Raw genomic sequence first — 17,900 nt, 5'->3', positions numbered from 1 at the left:
TGAGGAAAGTTAAGTACTGTACATGGTTTAAGTTTCCTGGGGAACAGTGTTTTCAAACAATATTCTCATTTTTCATGTTAAAATACGGATTTTGTTTTTGGCCCTACGGTTCCCCCCGAGCGTGTAGGCTATTTCTTGTTTACATTATGCCAAGGACGGCTGTGAGGTTAAAACTTTTTATTGCGGCAAATTAAAAAAAAATTCAACATTATTTCGTAAGTTTTTTTCTGTAAACCTTTCTCCACTACTGTAATTTGCTATCCAGGGGTGCTGCTTGCCGGAAATAATGGTAGGGTAGTTAATAATAAGTTGTTTCCGGTTATTCATAGCCTAGATTAAGTGTCAGAAGCCGCATCGGTAAAAAATAAGGTAGAAAAAAAAAATACCAAGCAACTTACAGAGGGAATAAGAAGAAACATCCATTAACAATTCTAGAACCAATAAATTACCTAATTAATTATTTCAAAGCTATAAAATTAAACCAGAATTTGTAAGCGTTCGAAGTAGGCCCAACATTAAAAGCAGGTGCCCCACGTTCATATTGAATAGTTGTTTTCATTGTTATAAAGGCTCTAATATAGCTAAAATGGTAAAAGGCGTGTGCAGCTGGACATCTTAACAACCTTGTGTATTGCTGAATTAAAGTTACCTAAATTGATAAACGTTCCTTGGTTAGCGGTAGCTAAGGATGGCGAACGTAGTATAAGATATGGCTAATTTGGATAGCAACGCGTGCTTAAGGTTTTTTCTTTTATTCACGTACAGTGATATTCTGTTCACCTTTCCTGGGTTTCTCTGGGAATGCTTTCCCTAGCACCAAGCATTTCAGTAAAAACAACTGGCATCGAAGGAACGGCAAGGCTGTACTGCAACACCCTCCTAATTTTTCCATTTGGAAACTTGACCTAGGACATAGCAAAGAAATATTTAAGTTTGCTCATGTTCAGGACTGATTGCTTCTAAATCTAGATACTTCACGATACGTCTTAACTCAGTTTGTCTGATGTTCGCACAGAGGAGATGAAAATGAAAATATTAATTACGTGGTATATTTTTTTATTGCACACACAAAGAGCATGTTTATTTTTTATTGTATCAGTTATAAGGATAAGTTGTGCACGTCCTCAAGTTCAATTTTAAGAAATATCTATTATCCTAAGCTTGTATTTCCAACCTGACGAATAAACAGCGGCGTAAAAATACTGAATTTACGACGGTCGAAAAAGTCTAGAAATAGGAATTGCATTTGCCATGAGTGAACCAGTGCGAAATGCAAACCTTATCAGTTTAAACCATCGACATTCTACATATTGATGCAAATAGAAGTAGGCTTATTATCAGAAAAGCTTCCTTAAAGACGTAAAGTCATTATTTCTGACTTGCATGTCCATCCTCACGCCAGTAGAAGGATAAAAAGAGATATAGGTATCACCATACAATCAAAATTTCATAATACTCTCTGTGCAATGAAAAGTAAATAAATCCCGCGAACATTTTGGGTTAAGGAAATCACCAAAGTTAAACGATGTGTCTAGTCAGTGCATAGACGAGTGATCACACAAATACCAGACCTGGTCGGTATATAATAAGCGTCTTAACAAGGGATTTGACATAGTGATAATAGGGTTAGATCAAAAATGCTTGCTGGATTATCGATATGTTTCTCCTCAGTGAGACCCCAGTTATTTTTTTATTTATTAAAAGCCAGTCATGTCCCGGTACGGGTTCTTGCTCCTTGAGCCGCGGACTTGAAGCCTACATCCTTTGCGTATGGAATAATTATATATATGGCGGAAGCTCCTTGGGACGCCGTGTATAGTACTAGCCTCTCGAGGATCAAAGTATTATATACACCCATTTCTATGTTGTGTGGTCGACAAATTATATTAATATAAAGGATATCTTCTTGCGGCCTTCTCCTTACTTAGCATGAGTTTACCCTGGACTTTGACAAAGGTGGGTACATACCGTTACTACCTTTGCTTGTCATATACTCTATATTCTCATTAGGTGCAAGTTATTCCCAAGGTGGTACTTTGCATCTCAACTAGGAATTTTCCAGTGATTTGAAGCTAACACCCATATGTACACACATATATGTGTATACATATATATATATATATATATATATATATATATATATATATATATATATATATATATATATATATATATATATATATATATATATATATATATATATACAGTATATTAGTCCGCACGCGTGCTTAATAGCTGCAAATACCTGGTAACTTCTCAATTTCTTCACACTTTTTTGGATACGCTTGTCTTTGATCTTTGAAAAGGCTGTGTAGTGCGAAATGTATCCAGAAAGCGTGAAGAAATCGAGAAGTAAAGGTCACTGTAGTTATTTCGATCCCGATGTAAGTTAGAAATTTCTTTGATACAGACATAGCCATATTGATTATTTCCGTTATCACTGTTATTACAACACAAGATTATATATATTATATATATGTATGTATGTGTGTATGTAATTATGTATATAAATCAGCCTAATAAGCAACATAAGTTAAAACACTTAAGACACAAAGGTAAGCATGGGTCAATTCCGGCCGTAGCAAAATGCATCAAAATTCGACAGTACTGTGTACGTACTGCAGGCCGATACCCAGAGTTTTTTTTTTTTATTGTTTGGGAGGGGTCGTTTTTCCCAAAACTGGACCTTTTCTTCTCTATATGTCATTGCATATATAGGTATATACAAGATGAAATACTTGAAAATGTTATTTTAGTTACATTAAGAAGAAAAACTGGGCATGCGATCTATGCCCTTCTACCCGATTAGATGTTATTCAAAGTACTGACTTTGGTTAACAGAATTTTACTTATAATGTTGAAAGTTTGCACTGAAATTAAAATTTATAAAGTTTATGAAAGAAGACTTACCAAAAAACAAAAGATTATTTATTACTTTATAAGTACAGTTCAATGAAAAGGATAGTCACAGAAAATATGGACTTCCAGAAATTTTTGGGGGGTGGTTTTCGTTCGACCGCCCCCCCCCCACCCCCTCCTCGAAACAGGCCTGTACTGGAGGGATTAGACAATCGCTATTCTTCTTCGAGGCCGACGGCTTTAGCTTAACTTCACCCAACCCATTGTAGGAGCGTTCGATTTCCTTCATCATGTTTGAGTATTTCATTAGATCATCATTTCGGATTCAAGGTATTGTAGTGACATTTGTATCCAAAAATTGTGAACAAATCGAGAAGAGGACAGTATGGCTAGTATGATGGATCTTTCCTAGATTTCCAAGGGTTTTCGGGGGTCGTTATCTAGGACTAATATTTCTTGGGGTCATTATCTTTATGATATCTACAATCTTTTGTTTATATTTTTACGGTAATCCCCAGCGGGCTTGTACTAAACACGCCGCAAAGGTGGATACATACCTCGGGGATCACTGTTAGGAAAGATTCAGTATGACTACATACAATATAATTATATTAGGTAAAAGTGATTAGTATATGTATATGTATATATATATATATACTGTATATATATTATACATTGTATGTGTATGTATGTATGTATGTATGTATGTATGTATGTATGTATGTATTTATAATATACATGAATGAATTGTATCACATCACAGTGATTCATATACAAGCATTAAGCTAAAAATGTCCTTTAATATCCAATTCGCCTTACCTCGGAAATAATGTTTCATGTTATCCGAAGGTTTTTTTTTTAGTTGATAATAACTTCGTCGCCCCACGAGACGACGAACTTATTATCAAAAAAAAAAAAAAAAATTCCCTTCGGGTAACATGCATGAAAATATATTATTTCCGAGGTAGAGTGAATTGGATTTTAAAGAACATTTGTAGCTTAATGCATACATATGCATATATAAATTTATAATATATATTATATATATATATATATATATATATATATATATATATATATATATATATATATGCATATGTATAATGTATATATAAATATAATGTATATATATATATATATATATATATATATATATATAATATATATATATATATATATATATATATATATATATATATATATATATATATATATATATATATATATATATATATATATATATTATATATATATATATATATATATATATATATATATATATATATATATATATATATATATATATATTATATATATATATATATATTTATATATATATATATATTATATATATATATATATATATATATATATATATATATATATATATATATATTATATATATATATATATATATATATATATATATATATATATATATATATATATATATATATATATATGGCGATTGAGACAGTTGAGTTTGCTATATAAGAAGCGAGATTATTTAAGGAAAAAAGGATGAATTTTGGGCCAGATAAGTAGGTAAAGTGGTTATAGGAGTACTGGAAGAAGGACTATAACAGTAAAACAGCGAGTGATAGGATGGGGAAATGAAAGGTGTAGTGTAGTAAAAAGAAGTTTATTTGAGGTGTAGTTAAATGACAGTGAAGATCGTAGGGAAGGATAAGGTAGTCAAGGAGAAAGTGGAAATGAAAAAAGGGCAATTGATAAAAAATGATTGGGTAAAAGCGAGCAGGAACTTTGGAACTATGAAGAGGTGTTCTACACAGAAGTAAATGAAGAGAGATTGGTTGAACTATGAAGAGGTGTTCTACACAGAAGTAAATGAAGAGAGATTGGTTAACGAATAAATATCTAAAAAAAGCAAATGGAAAGATGATGTATGAGGTGAATGCAGTCCTACGTTGATGAAGTAAGTATTTTGAAGACTTGCTGAATGTAGAAAATAGAAGAGAGGAGAGATGAATGACACAAGAGTGGAAAAATTAATAGTAAGTTTGAGAATGCTTGTGGAAGTAACTGTTGGGGATGTGAGGTGACAATTCAGAGGTCAAAAAATCGAGTCATGATGACCCTGCCGGACGCTGGTACCCACTTACAGCTGAGTTGCTTTGTAAACGACAGGATAAGAGACAACTCGGTTCCAGCAATCGTCAGCTGAGTATCACACCACTCAACCATGACACTCGCTGACTCATCCATAGTAGGGCCGTATACCAGTGAAATGTATCAGACTTGAGCAAGCTTTGAACTCGGTGCAATGCATTGGAAGAAACTAGTGATGCCACAGAGCTACCACAGCTCCATGTATATATACAGTATATATATATATATATATATATATATATATATATATATATATATGTATGTGTGTGTGTGTGTGTGTATATACATGTATGTGTATATACATATATATATATATATGTATATACATATATGTATATATATATACATACATATATGTGTATATATACATATACAGTATATGTATATATATACACATACATATATATACACATATATATATATATATATATATATATATATATATATATATATATATATATATATATATACATATACATACATACATACCTGTATATATGTGTGTGTGTGTGTGTGTAATGACAGCTGTGAATGCTATGCATGTATTTATGCATGTATTGTATATATCCTAGATTCTTTAATAGTTTGGCTTAATCTGCTGAAAGTTTACCATATCTCCCTTATTTAAATTTCATATCTAAGTAATTCCCTCTTAAAAAACTGAAGCAGACGACAGCCAGAACGAGTGCCAGAAATACGTCCTTACTTCAATCCGTTGTATTTGTGGATCAGATTCTCCCCAGTAAGAATAAGGAAAGCGAGTCCGTATCCTGCAAAGGTTAGGTAGAAAATTCCTTGGAGGTGACCGATATGGAGTGGAATCTGGGTCTGATCCTGATGAAAGGAGAAAATGCGAAGAAAGAATTATCCGATATTGTTACATGGAGGGTCAGTGAAAAATAAAGTTGCAATAGCTACAGTCTCTCTCTCTCTCTCTCTCTCTCTCTCTCTCTCTCTCTCTCTCTCTCTCTCTCTCTCTCTCTCTACATGTCCGTTAAACTCTCTCTCTCTCTCTCTCTCTCTCTCTCTCTCTCTCTCATGTCCGTTAAACTCTCTCTCTCTCTCTCTCTCTCTCTCTCTCTCTCTCTCTCTCTCTGAATAGTCATTGTTCACTGGGTCTAATACAAGATTCATACACACGTGTGAAAGCGCAAACAAACAGTTAATTTGACTGTAGGTTTCTTGTTGGAAAGCTACCAAGTTACACAACACTTTAGACTTTATTTCAGGATTGTTTTACCCTTCTTCTTCTTCACAATTTCCACCTGTACTTACAGTTTCTGGGGAGAGAGACGCTGTGGTATTTTGACCCAGTAAACTCTTCCTGATCGTTTTGACCCGGTCATCCATGACTTCGTGGTTCCAGCGATTAATTATTCCAGCCTCGATCAATCTGTTCATCATCTGACTGAAACGTGCCTGGAACGGTGCACCCTTCCTGAAATGTAGGATTTTTTTTTTATACACACTGATAGATTACCTTTCACCTTTAGTTTTCTGACTCGTTTTCAGATTGATTACTATACTAATGTGCTACAATCAGTGATTGCTGTTAGTTACAAAGATAAAAATTTTATTTATAATTAAAATGTATCGTTTAGGATTAGCAAATTTACCATATCAGGATGAGGGTTCCTCTTTGTGTCATTCTTCCTAAACCAAAGTATCTCCACTTGCATGGGAGAACTCACGGAAAACTTTTTATATATATATATATATATATATATATATATATATATATATATATATATATTTATATATATATACATATTTATATATGTACATTTATATGTGTGTGTGTGTGTGTGAGTAAAGTTGTCCAAGAGCCAATTTTTCCGTAAGGTCATACGCAAATATGAATATCATCTAAGCTCTACTCTTTATTAATTTTAAATATTTTCAAATGCCATAAAACTGACAGAAATATAATTAATTCAAACTACGTCGGAAAAATTAAAGTACTCGATATAACACTTGATTTTTTTTTTTCATGGCTCCCCCAGATCTCTAGACATTCTTTTTAAAAACCATCCAGGTATAGGATTTTTTTTTCTGAATCCATTCCAAGGACTGGTTGAAACGAAGTATAGTTTAACAACAGCTTATATTGTAGGGCAGCGAAAATGCATTTTTCAAGAGAATCATGCAAATTGTGATACAAGCACAAATTTGGCACGACAATTCTGTTGCTTCAGTCTACCCATCTAAAGCCGTTCCTGCAGGGCCGAACTTGATTATCATTGCCATGAGTGAATGAAATAGAGGAGTATTTGTTGCCAAGCTCTTGTAACCCTCGCCCACTCTTTGTTTGGAAGGATTTGATTTTATCGACCAGAGGTTTTCTTTCCTCTCGTGTTGACAAGGAAAGCACTTTGCCCGGTTAATGAAAAGGCTTTTTTGTGGAACATTTTCTCTCCATAACTATTATTGATCTTCAGAGCTTACGGTTATCTTTTACTACCACAATGATCATGTTCCTGTATGGGATACACCTAGGGTCATGCTTTTTGCCTTACACCCAGTCTAATTGTTCATCACATAGGTACTATCGCGACCGTACACTCGGTGTATTAGATCAGTAGCTATTGATATGTAAATTGGTATGAGCCAGCAAGGCATGCAATCAGAACATGCAAGAAATCAGTCATAAATAAGACAAATACTGTATACCTAAATAAGACAAATACTATATACCTATCTGGGAGTATCAAAAACAGAAAACTCATCTGAGCATGCCTGAGAATGGACCAACTACAATTTTAACTAAAAACAACAAGCAGGCCCTAGGGTATGATCATGCCAAACATCATACTTGCAATACCATTTGCACAATTTTTTCATCTGCTCTACTGAGAAACCCCTCTCAAGGTTCAGAATCTTAGCAAAACTATCATAAGGCCTAATGGTTACTTCCATAGTTATGGAGAAACTTGAATCGCCCAAAAGCACCAAAAATTTGGTTTAACCAAATCCACTGTCTTTTACCTGAAGCCCCATCCAAAGTCAGTCAGCATTGGAGAGCCCCTCTTGCCAATATAGTAAGGGGACTGGCCATATTCATCTGTGTGGTAAGATTCAATTGCTGTGAAGACGTTATTTTTCCACGCTAAGTAGGAAAAACTTCCTTTCAAGATTCTTTTTAGTCCATCTTCTTGCGGGAGGATCTGAAATGATATAGCATGCATAACATTTCCACAAACAGAGGGTTGTATAATCATCTCTCAGAACTACGGGGACCGATAAGGCTACCAAATAAATACTATGAGAAAAGGAATGTTTGGTCTGGGACCAGTGAACATTCATGTAAGTTTTCCGTTGCATGAAAAGCTTCCAACTCTTACCTCCAGCTTTTCATATACTTTTTTGACAACAGGATCGGTGCTAGACTCAAAGAAATTGAGAGCTGCTCCTTGCAACATTTTTTTGTCAATAGCCCATGACCAGTCTTGCTGCTTGATCAAGTCCTGAAGGCTGTCAATAGGCGGAAATTTTGCTTGAATAGTGAGATGAGCAACGAGAGACGACCTGAAGCCCGTTGTAATCACCAGGCAGAAAACAAGCCACCATCCAACTAACATCTGGAACATCAAACACAAGATACCTCGTTAACTGACCAAAAATCCTTCTGTATTAAGTGTAGACTGATAACACAAATTTGCGTCATTCACAAGATCAGCATAAAATTATAATAGCATCTGTGTTCTAGAAAAAAAGGCCAAAAAACGTAAATTGAAATTTTAACAAATCAAATTCAAGCTTAGAGTTGAAATGTGGACACTAATACAAAAGCGTTCATAATAACCTGCATAGTAACATTGGTAGGGTAATCCGATGGCGGGTCTTCAAGTAAAAGGCCTAAGCCATAGAAAATGGAAGAAATGGGATCCTTTGTTCGTCCTCCGAACATCCGAAATAGTACTTTTTGCATCAGCCATAGTACCAGACCCCATATTATTATGGTAATCAGAAGAGGTATCCATACATCCACTGGAACAAAGAAAAATGTTGTTCAAAGATTATTTCTCCGTTATATCATGTAAATGGGAGGGAAATAAAGTTATATGTATGGAAAAGCAGGAAAGGTTTATATATATATATATATATATATATATATATATATATATATATATATATATATATATATATATATATACGAATACTATACATTTCATATATATATATATATATATATATATATATATGTATATATATATATATATTATATATAAGTATATATATATATATAATATATATATATATGTATACTATACATATATATATATATACATATATATATATATATATATATATATATATATATATATATATATATATATATATATATATATATATATATATATATATATATATATATATATATATATATATATATATACACTCGCGTGTGTGTGTTTGTATCATATTTTTTTAAAGTATTCGCAAAACTCCATGACATTCACGTCCACTGTCTAAATTTCAGTTCCATTATAAACCAGTTGTCATACGCATTACGAAGTAGGGAACAGCTTTTCTGATTACCTTCAAATGGTCTCACTACAAGCAAATACTGAGTCAGCGGTCGAGGTTTTAGAGAAGTAACAACTAGAGTATCGGCAGTGTATGCCCTTGCGTGACTCAAGACGGTAAGCCTCCCAGAATTGGGAGCCATGACTGTGCTGAAGTCTGCCTTTTCGTGCTGTAGGGTTCCAACAATCCCCGACCAATTCCCATCACCGAGGGGATTGCCCCACTGCATATCCCAAGGAGCCCGGATCTCATATCTGGAAGAAAATGCTTTTTTTTTTTTTTTTTTTTTTTTTAGTGATTTCTATGGGATCTAAAGATTAGTTTGGAGAGAAAGGGGTGAAAGTGTAGCTATAATAGTAATTAAGAGGGATGGGCTCGGTAACAAGCGTAGAGAGCATATTATGAAACATTGGATGCAAAGTTAGCTATGGGTGCAAACGCGAAGTGTGTAAAATAAAGGAATGGATAATTAACAGGGAGATTTTGTGGTTTTATGAGTGTGGAGAAAGAATGAATACGGTTAAAAGTAAGATGTGGAAATGGGTTTAGTGAAGAAAAACAGTTCATTTCAGATGCAGGTGAAAAACGTGAGGGACTATCTACAAGAGAAACCAGTTATATAGCTTTGAATACACGAAATATTTTCAACACTTCTTTTAATCCAAAGGAAGTTCTTTGTAAAGATCTTATTATGAAAAGAGAAAACTGCTGCAGTTAGCAAAAGCAAAAATTAAGAGGCTGAAACAAGAGTAAATAGTAACCACGCACGTTTCCCGTGACTGTACCATACAGAGACACGCATTTAGAATATACAGCTGATAACATTCAACTCCAAAGTATTCTGTGTGGTGTCAACATGTAACATCGTTTAAACATACGTGAAATTAAGAGCTTTGACAAACGCCTTCAGCATTCTGAAGTCCATGCAGTCTTGGGGTGTCACAGTGGAGGCTTCCTCAGTTGAGTCGACTGTATAATCCATGTAGGGAAAGAAAGTCACAGACACGATTCGAAACTGGTGTCCCCGGAAGTCTTGTAGTTGATCTGGTGGGAGGAGGGAATGAGATCTTGTGAGGGGAAGTCATCGTGGTTTTGAAGTTATGCTCGCATATGACGTATTACCTATTCTACCTTTATTTTCTTAACATTAAACCTTTCCAGAAAAAAAAAAAAAAAAAATATATATATATATATATATATATATATATATATATATATATATACATACATATATATACATATATATAATTATATATATATATAAAATGTATATGTATGTATATATATATATATATATATATATATATATATATATATTGTGTATTTAAAAAAACAAGTATGGTTGTTGTGCTAAATCTTAATAAAGTTCGCTCTAGAATAAGTTAGATCGACTTAGATAATAATAGAAATTGAACATAAATACTGAATTGTTACGAACTACAACGTTTACTATGACGTCTGAAGTGCCGTTAGATTATGGTTACGGTTAATGAAAAATTGTTGTCTAGTTTATCCCATTTGTATAAACGCATATGATCTAATTCCAGACTAAGTAAATAGGCTAGAATGAGTAATTCGTATTAAGTATCGTTTTGCAGGTTAACAGAACATTAGCAACATGTAACTCACCGGGAAAAAAATTGACTTTTTCGGGAAGGTGAGACCCAATGTACCATAGGAAGAGGAGGAGCTGTTTGGATTCACCACTGGGACAGTAGAAACACCGATTATACACGGATACGACGTCACTTGCGCCTGGAAGAAGTATAGTTCAGCTCTCAAGAACTCATTCTAATAACACATTTACATTTTTCGTTAAGTAACCCTACCATGTATGGATTTTAAAAACAGGAGGTACCAGGGTAGCGTCTAAAGGAAACATAAGTTCTCCGGGGTAAAAGTTGTCGTCGTTGATAGAAAATTGCCCAGATTACGGAGTAGCGAAAAATTATCACGATTGTTTTTATTTATGTATAACTTCTGAGGGAAGGCTGCGTTTTTTTCGCTGCATTTTTTTTCTGGTTCCAGCAGTGTTACTTTGGATTCTGGCGAAAGCAGTTTGCTCCAGTCAAGCTAAAGACAATGAGTCGTTGTTATAAGTGATCTCTGGCGGCCAATCACAGCAAAGTAGCAGGTCGACCAAGTTTCACTAGTGCAGTCATACCTCTACAAACTAGAAGTAGACGTCGGACAAGTTAGTAGTGTTGATATTATAATAGTGAGTGTAGTATTTTTTGTAGCTTAATATTTACCTGCACTACACACGTTACATCACACGATACTTTCGATATTTCCGAAATGAGGAATAAGTGTGCAGTCTGAGTGGAACGATCATGACGTACTTTGAATTAAGTGCTTTCCGAAGATCACAGCAGCCCCAAGGGACGAAGACTAGCCTAGAATCCCACAAGTGAGTACCTAAATATATTTTTTTATTCTCATATGTCTCTTGCCTTAATGCCGTTACATTCAAGATGTTTGCCATTTTACGATTACAGATCTTAAGAATGCCGGTTGTAAGTATCTGTAATAATATTGTTTCACATGAATTAATTTTATGCTTAACAGGCAAGTACGTTATGTTGGTATTTTTAGGGGTGTTTACTGGTTACATAAATATCAACACCAATCATGGATGTTTTGTCACAGTGTACAGTCGGCCGACAAAATATTTTTATTTTTCTGTAAAAGAAAAAACATATTGTCACCGCGGACAGCCTTTGTCTGTCCACCAATCATGGATGTTTTTTTTCTGTCCTTGCTTTTTAGATCTTAAAAAAACTACTGAGCTTTGTCTGTCCGTCCGGGCTCAGATCTTAAAAAATTGGCGTTTTGATCATCCACCCTCCAATCATCAAATATACCAAATTGCAGCCCTTTAGCCATAGTAGTTTTTATTTTAAGGTTAAATTTAGGCCTAATCATGCACCTGGCAACGATATAGGACAGGCCACCACCGGGCCGTGGTTAAAGTTTCATAGGCCGCGGCTCATACAGCATTATACCGAGACCACCGTAAATAGATCTATTTTCGGTAGCCTTGATTATACACTATAACGGCTGTATAGGAAACTCGAGTCCGACGAAGAAACTTCGAGGCATTTTTTACTTGTATAAGATTGTCATGCATGTACATACAAATAAATATAATGATATACATACACACCCTAAAGACTCCTGGAATTTGCTCAAGCAACAGAGACGAAGGGTCAGTGTGCGTGAGAGAGAGAGAGAGAGAGAGAGAGAGAGAGAGAGAGAGAGAGAGTACATGCATGAGAGAGGGAAGAGTTGTGTCTGGGGTACCTGAAAGGTGGAGAATTTGGGACGGTTAGCATAGTGGTAACATTTTTTTTTATATTCATTTCAGGCATATTTACCAGATAAAGATACAGGTCGAAGGAACTAATTGTTAATCAGGAAAAGATTGTGTGAAATGCTGAGTAGGTCAGTTGTATTCCAGCTTTCGTTACCCATTATTTCACCGTAAGATGACTCGATATGAAAGGACAGCAGAGTAACAATAGATAAAACCAATGACTGCAGAGCTTATGAGTGTATCCTTATGCACTGGCTAGTCTGCTATATAAAATATAATGCTCTTACCGGTAATGACGACTCAGTTTATTTACTATTGTCACTACTTACCCTTCCTCACATTTTGTCCTGACTGTGACAAATCTAATACGCTATCAGGAACAGCGTTGCCAGAACCCGTATTTATCAGAAGATCGTCTGGAATTCCGAGGTAGACAATATCCAGTGTGTTGCGTAAAGCATCTTGGTCGAAAACCTGAAGGGCATTTGCTTTGCCTCCGACTATGAGTGTTTTGGTGCTGGGCCATAGCCATAGTTGAGCCTCTTTCAAAAACCTGCGTTGTAAACGGGAAGAAGAAATTTTGGATCATGTGTTCTTGTTTGGTTAGTTTGTTTAATCTCTCTTATTACAAAGTCTGGATATTATTAGAACCATTTTGAACGTCGTGAAGTTATTACAATGTAAGTGGCATATATACATTTAGAACCTAAGTTGCGGACACCTATACTTATCAATTTGTTATAGTGCAGTTATTAGATAAAAAAAAATATATATATTTTCTCCCTCTCCGCGACGCAGTTGTTTAATCTCTGTAAAGACTTACGTGTGATATGCATATCTTGTGCCACGGATAAATGCAGAATCAAAAATTAGATTGGCGTGGGAATGCTGAGTACAGGTAAAATTAATTACAAATATTGAATATGTGAGCATGTAAATTATAAAAGCTAGTAGAACCTACATTTATGGGGAAACTTTTCGAAAATATCTAAATTTAATGTTATGGTGAGACTATTTTTTTATATCTTTTCCCAAACCTGGCTCATTTTTAATTCTAAAAACGAGTGCCTTTTTCCTTGGAACTCGGATATTATTATTATTATTATATTTTCTTTTTGCGGTGAAAAGGAAGTTTGATTAGTCCTACTCGTGAAATTTCTCCCAACATAAAACGGATTAACGTAATTCATTTTCATAACTTATAAAAACTGGCTGAAAATCTTACCGATTTACTTCACTATGTTTTTCATCCAAGAGATGGAGAAGAAGAAAACGGCAGGTAGTCAATGAGGTACCCCAGATTAGATCCTCCCGAAAGGTATCGTTTTGCCTCGACTGCTGGCTGACATCGAATACGAGGTAAGGCTGCCTGGCCACGTTGCTGAACCTGGCGAAGCAATTGTCGAATTTGTCCGGTTATGTGATTCTTGCATGAACAAAAAGCCTATCCGTACTTCTATAAAGAATCCTGCTAAAGTAACTTTCGTATTTTTATGAAATAGGACAGGTCCTATGAATGTTATTATATGAAAGAGGCATTACGTCAGATTGGCGTTACTAAAAGAAATTACTTTGAGAATAAACATCCCCCCCCAATCAGTTAATGCCGGTCATTTCAATACTGGGGTCTTTAATGAGCCCCCCCAAACCCGCCCGCCTCCCTCGCAGTACCTTTAAAATACAAGATTATATATGTCATGGCTACCATCCTATACAAACGAACGACTGTCATAGATACGTCAAAAATTGGCAAACAGACGACATGGGAGACGTTTTCAATAGGCGATTACTCGAAGGGAACAGCGAAGCCAATTACCGTTTAAAGAAGCTGTCTCGCTTACAAACGCCGTGTTAGTTACCACTTAAGTTGCCCTGTGCGGATTGCATGTGCAGTAAGGTCTTCCGTTTCTAATCATGCCATTCTCCCATAGGGGGTTAGTGCCGTCAGTGCACCTCATGCGGTGTACTGTAGGCGTTACTCAAGGTTCTTCGCAGCGTGCCTTCGGTCCCTAGCGTCAACATCTTTCGTTCCTTTTACTGTCCCTCCTTTCATATTCTTTTTCTTCCATTTTACTTTCTACGCTGGCTGAACAATTGATTCATAGTGCAACTGCGAGGTTTTCCTCCTGTTACGCCTTTTAAACCTTTTACTGTCAATTTCCGTTTCAGCGCTGAATGACCTCATAGGTCCCAGTGCTTGGCCTTGGGCCTAAATTCTATATTCAATTCAATTCAATTTAATAATCATGCGAGTGTATTATTCCCGAAAATCTTCAAAAATCAGCATTGCGGCATACGCGAGTGTTTCATAGAAAGAGAAAAAAATATAGAAATGGAATGAGTGAGATGTACGTATTTGATACCGATAAACTCAAAGGTATTACTGTCCGGTGTATGATAATATTCACTGAGCTCTAGAGGCACTTCTTAACTACCTGAAACACAATGATCCTAAGAACTAAGGTTGTGTGCGCTTGCGTCAGGTCGTTATCACGTAATCAAGAGAAATTCAGAACGAGTCTTTGCCTTACAGGCATAAAGGCAAGCCTCTCTTAAATGTCATTAATTAAATTATGATCTATTATTCTTAAAATAAGAAAAAAGACGTTGATACACTATACCTTAGGAATTATAATTTACCTCAGAAGCCGTTGAAATAAATTGTCTTTGTTCGTCGTAACCATCACTATGAGGCAGGAGGATGCATATCTTTCAATAACTTGCCAGATCATATATCCTAACGCATCAGACACGCTGGTCATCTTTGGTCGGCCTGCTCCTAATTTTCCTCCTTCATTGTCTCTGCTTTCCATCGCCCTCGTATCATTATCCTTGTTTGAAAATGTCTCTATAACGTCCCACCCATTTTCGTTACCTCCTCCAAAAGTGGCTGTTGAGTCACTTCTCTGTTGCTTTACGTTTTGTTGTGCTGAGAGAAGTTTTTGAGTAATCCAGGAACTTGCATGATGTACTTTTGGGTTCCCGATGCCGGCACTTTGTGGTTCACTTCCAACCATCACCAGAAATATCATGAGCCAAATCCTCTGAAGCATTCTGGCGGACTAGAAAGTAAAATTAGTTAGGGCTGCTGCTTTTGGTATATCAAAACCTCTTGATTAGTGTAGTTGATGCTTATGAAATGCCCCCTTTCTTTCTCCCTGATATAATGACTAAATGCACGAACTAATGGAAGCAAGAAAAAAAAAAGGACAAAAGCTAATTTAACATTATAAAGCAAGGGAGAGTTAACTACAGCAAATAAAAATCTCAGGTGCTAGTCTACATAATATCAGCAGACAAAGATTAATGACATCTGAAGGAAATAGAAGCAAAAGTTATTTTGAAATTAAGCAAAAGTTCCACAAATATCCTTTGATATCTAATTCACTATAACTTAGGAATAAATTACACCCACAGAGTGTTTATCGTTGTTTCTAAATCAAAAGTCTAGGTTCGAATCCTAGCCGGGTTGCATTTTCCAGAGATGTAACAGAGTATTGCACCAGCCCGGGACCTTTGCCTGAAAAAAGCGGGACGCCATATCTTAAAAACTAACCATAGAATTTTCTTGAAAATAATCTCATTACGTTTCCCACACCCAAGTTGCTTCAATGGTTTCACAACTGACTAACCTGACCTAAGCTAGCCTAGAGGCATGGCAAAACCGGGCCTGGTGCAATACTGCCACACATCTCAGGAATATGCGGCCGGGGCAGAAGCACTTATCATTTATAATTCCATTTGGGTGTAAATTATTCCCAAGGTATAGTGAACTGGATCTGAAACGGTATATGTGGCCTAATATTTGCGAATAAGAAGAAATTCATGCATGTATCAGTGACGAAAATTCATAATTAGCTTAGTCTAACTAGTTCCCAGTAATATTTAAGCAGAGAAACGCCTTGACATAGTCGCAATTCAGACAATGAATAAACGAACTCATGCTTGAATCTAATGCGTCATGAACCGTCTATGCGAGTTATGATGTTTAGTTTCGTAGTTCCTTTTCCGCCTCTTATAATATCGACCCAGACCACGCCCTTTGTAAAATGTTCTCGTAACTGCTACCATTAGCACCGGATAAGTTATTACGTCATTTTTCATCCTTTTATCGGCCAGCGGTAATAGCTAAACCGTATTGAATGACGATTGCCAGTAATTTTTTCTACACCCAGACTCAACGTAGGTCGTGAGCATGAAACGCGAATAAATATGGCTATAAATGCTCTCATGAAATGATTTTTGTGATGTTTCGTTTCAGATATCCTGATCAGTAACAAATTGTTTTTGAAAGTAAGTTGTTGACCCTTTATGAATAAAAGTATAATCATGGAAAGCTCTCTTAAAAAAAAAACTACCGGAATAGTAAAGACCCTACAAAAAACAGTAATATTCTTAAAAAAGCTGTTGGAAGAAGGGTGTGATTGCTGAAAGGCAAGGGAGTTCGCGAAATGGTCTTAACTGACCATTCGTGACCAATGAATGACCTCTTACAAATAGAAATGAATGAATGATTATATGCGCCAGCTCCTCAGGCGACACAGCCATAAGTTATTGTCTAAATCCTTATGTATACGTAGACAATTATTTTAGTAATACATTGTGTCGTCATCGACAAGATATAATGAGTAAAGAGATATTTGGGCTCTAAATTTTACCCTTTTTATGAATCCTTTACGTCGTTCACTTTCGGTATTTAAAATTCCCTTCGTTATTTAGCATTTCGAGGATCAATTAACTTGGCTGTTTTTAAGTGCACCTGTATTGTCCTGAGACCAGGCTCGTTTTCGGCAGCCTTTCCTGTCTCGGACTCTAACAAAATGTGAAACTTGTGAACTAAGTCTTGTTATGAAGTAACTCATAATCACCTTCAAAATAAATTGTTCTCCAGGGACAAAGAGTGGATTTGGAAAATTATGTAATGGACAGGTACCCAAGGACGGTGCGTGATAGCTGCCGTGCAACGTACTTTGGAAGTGTTCCTGACACATAATCCTTTCCCCATATTGACGATTATGACCAGTAACCAAAATCAGGCAACTGTCTTGTCTTGTTACTTTTGTTGAGA

The sequence above is a fragment of the Macrobrachium rosenbergii genome, chromosome 4 (genome assembly GCF_040412425.1).
Source record: "Macrobrachium rosenbergii isolate ZJJX-2024 chromosome 4, ASM4041242v1, whole genome shotgun sequence".
In the NCBI taxonomy this organism is placed as follows: domain Eukaryota; kingdom Metazoa; phylum Arthropoda; class Malacostraca; order Decapoda; family Palaemonidae; genus Macrobrachium; species Macrobrachium rosenbergii.
The sequence above is the reverse complement of the archived record's forward strand: the minus strand, read 5'-3'. Positions refer to the sequence as shown.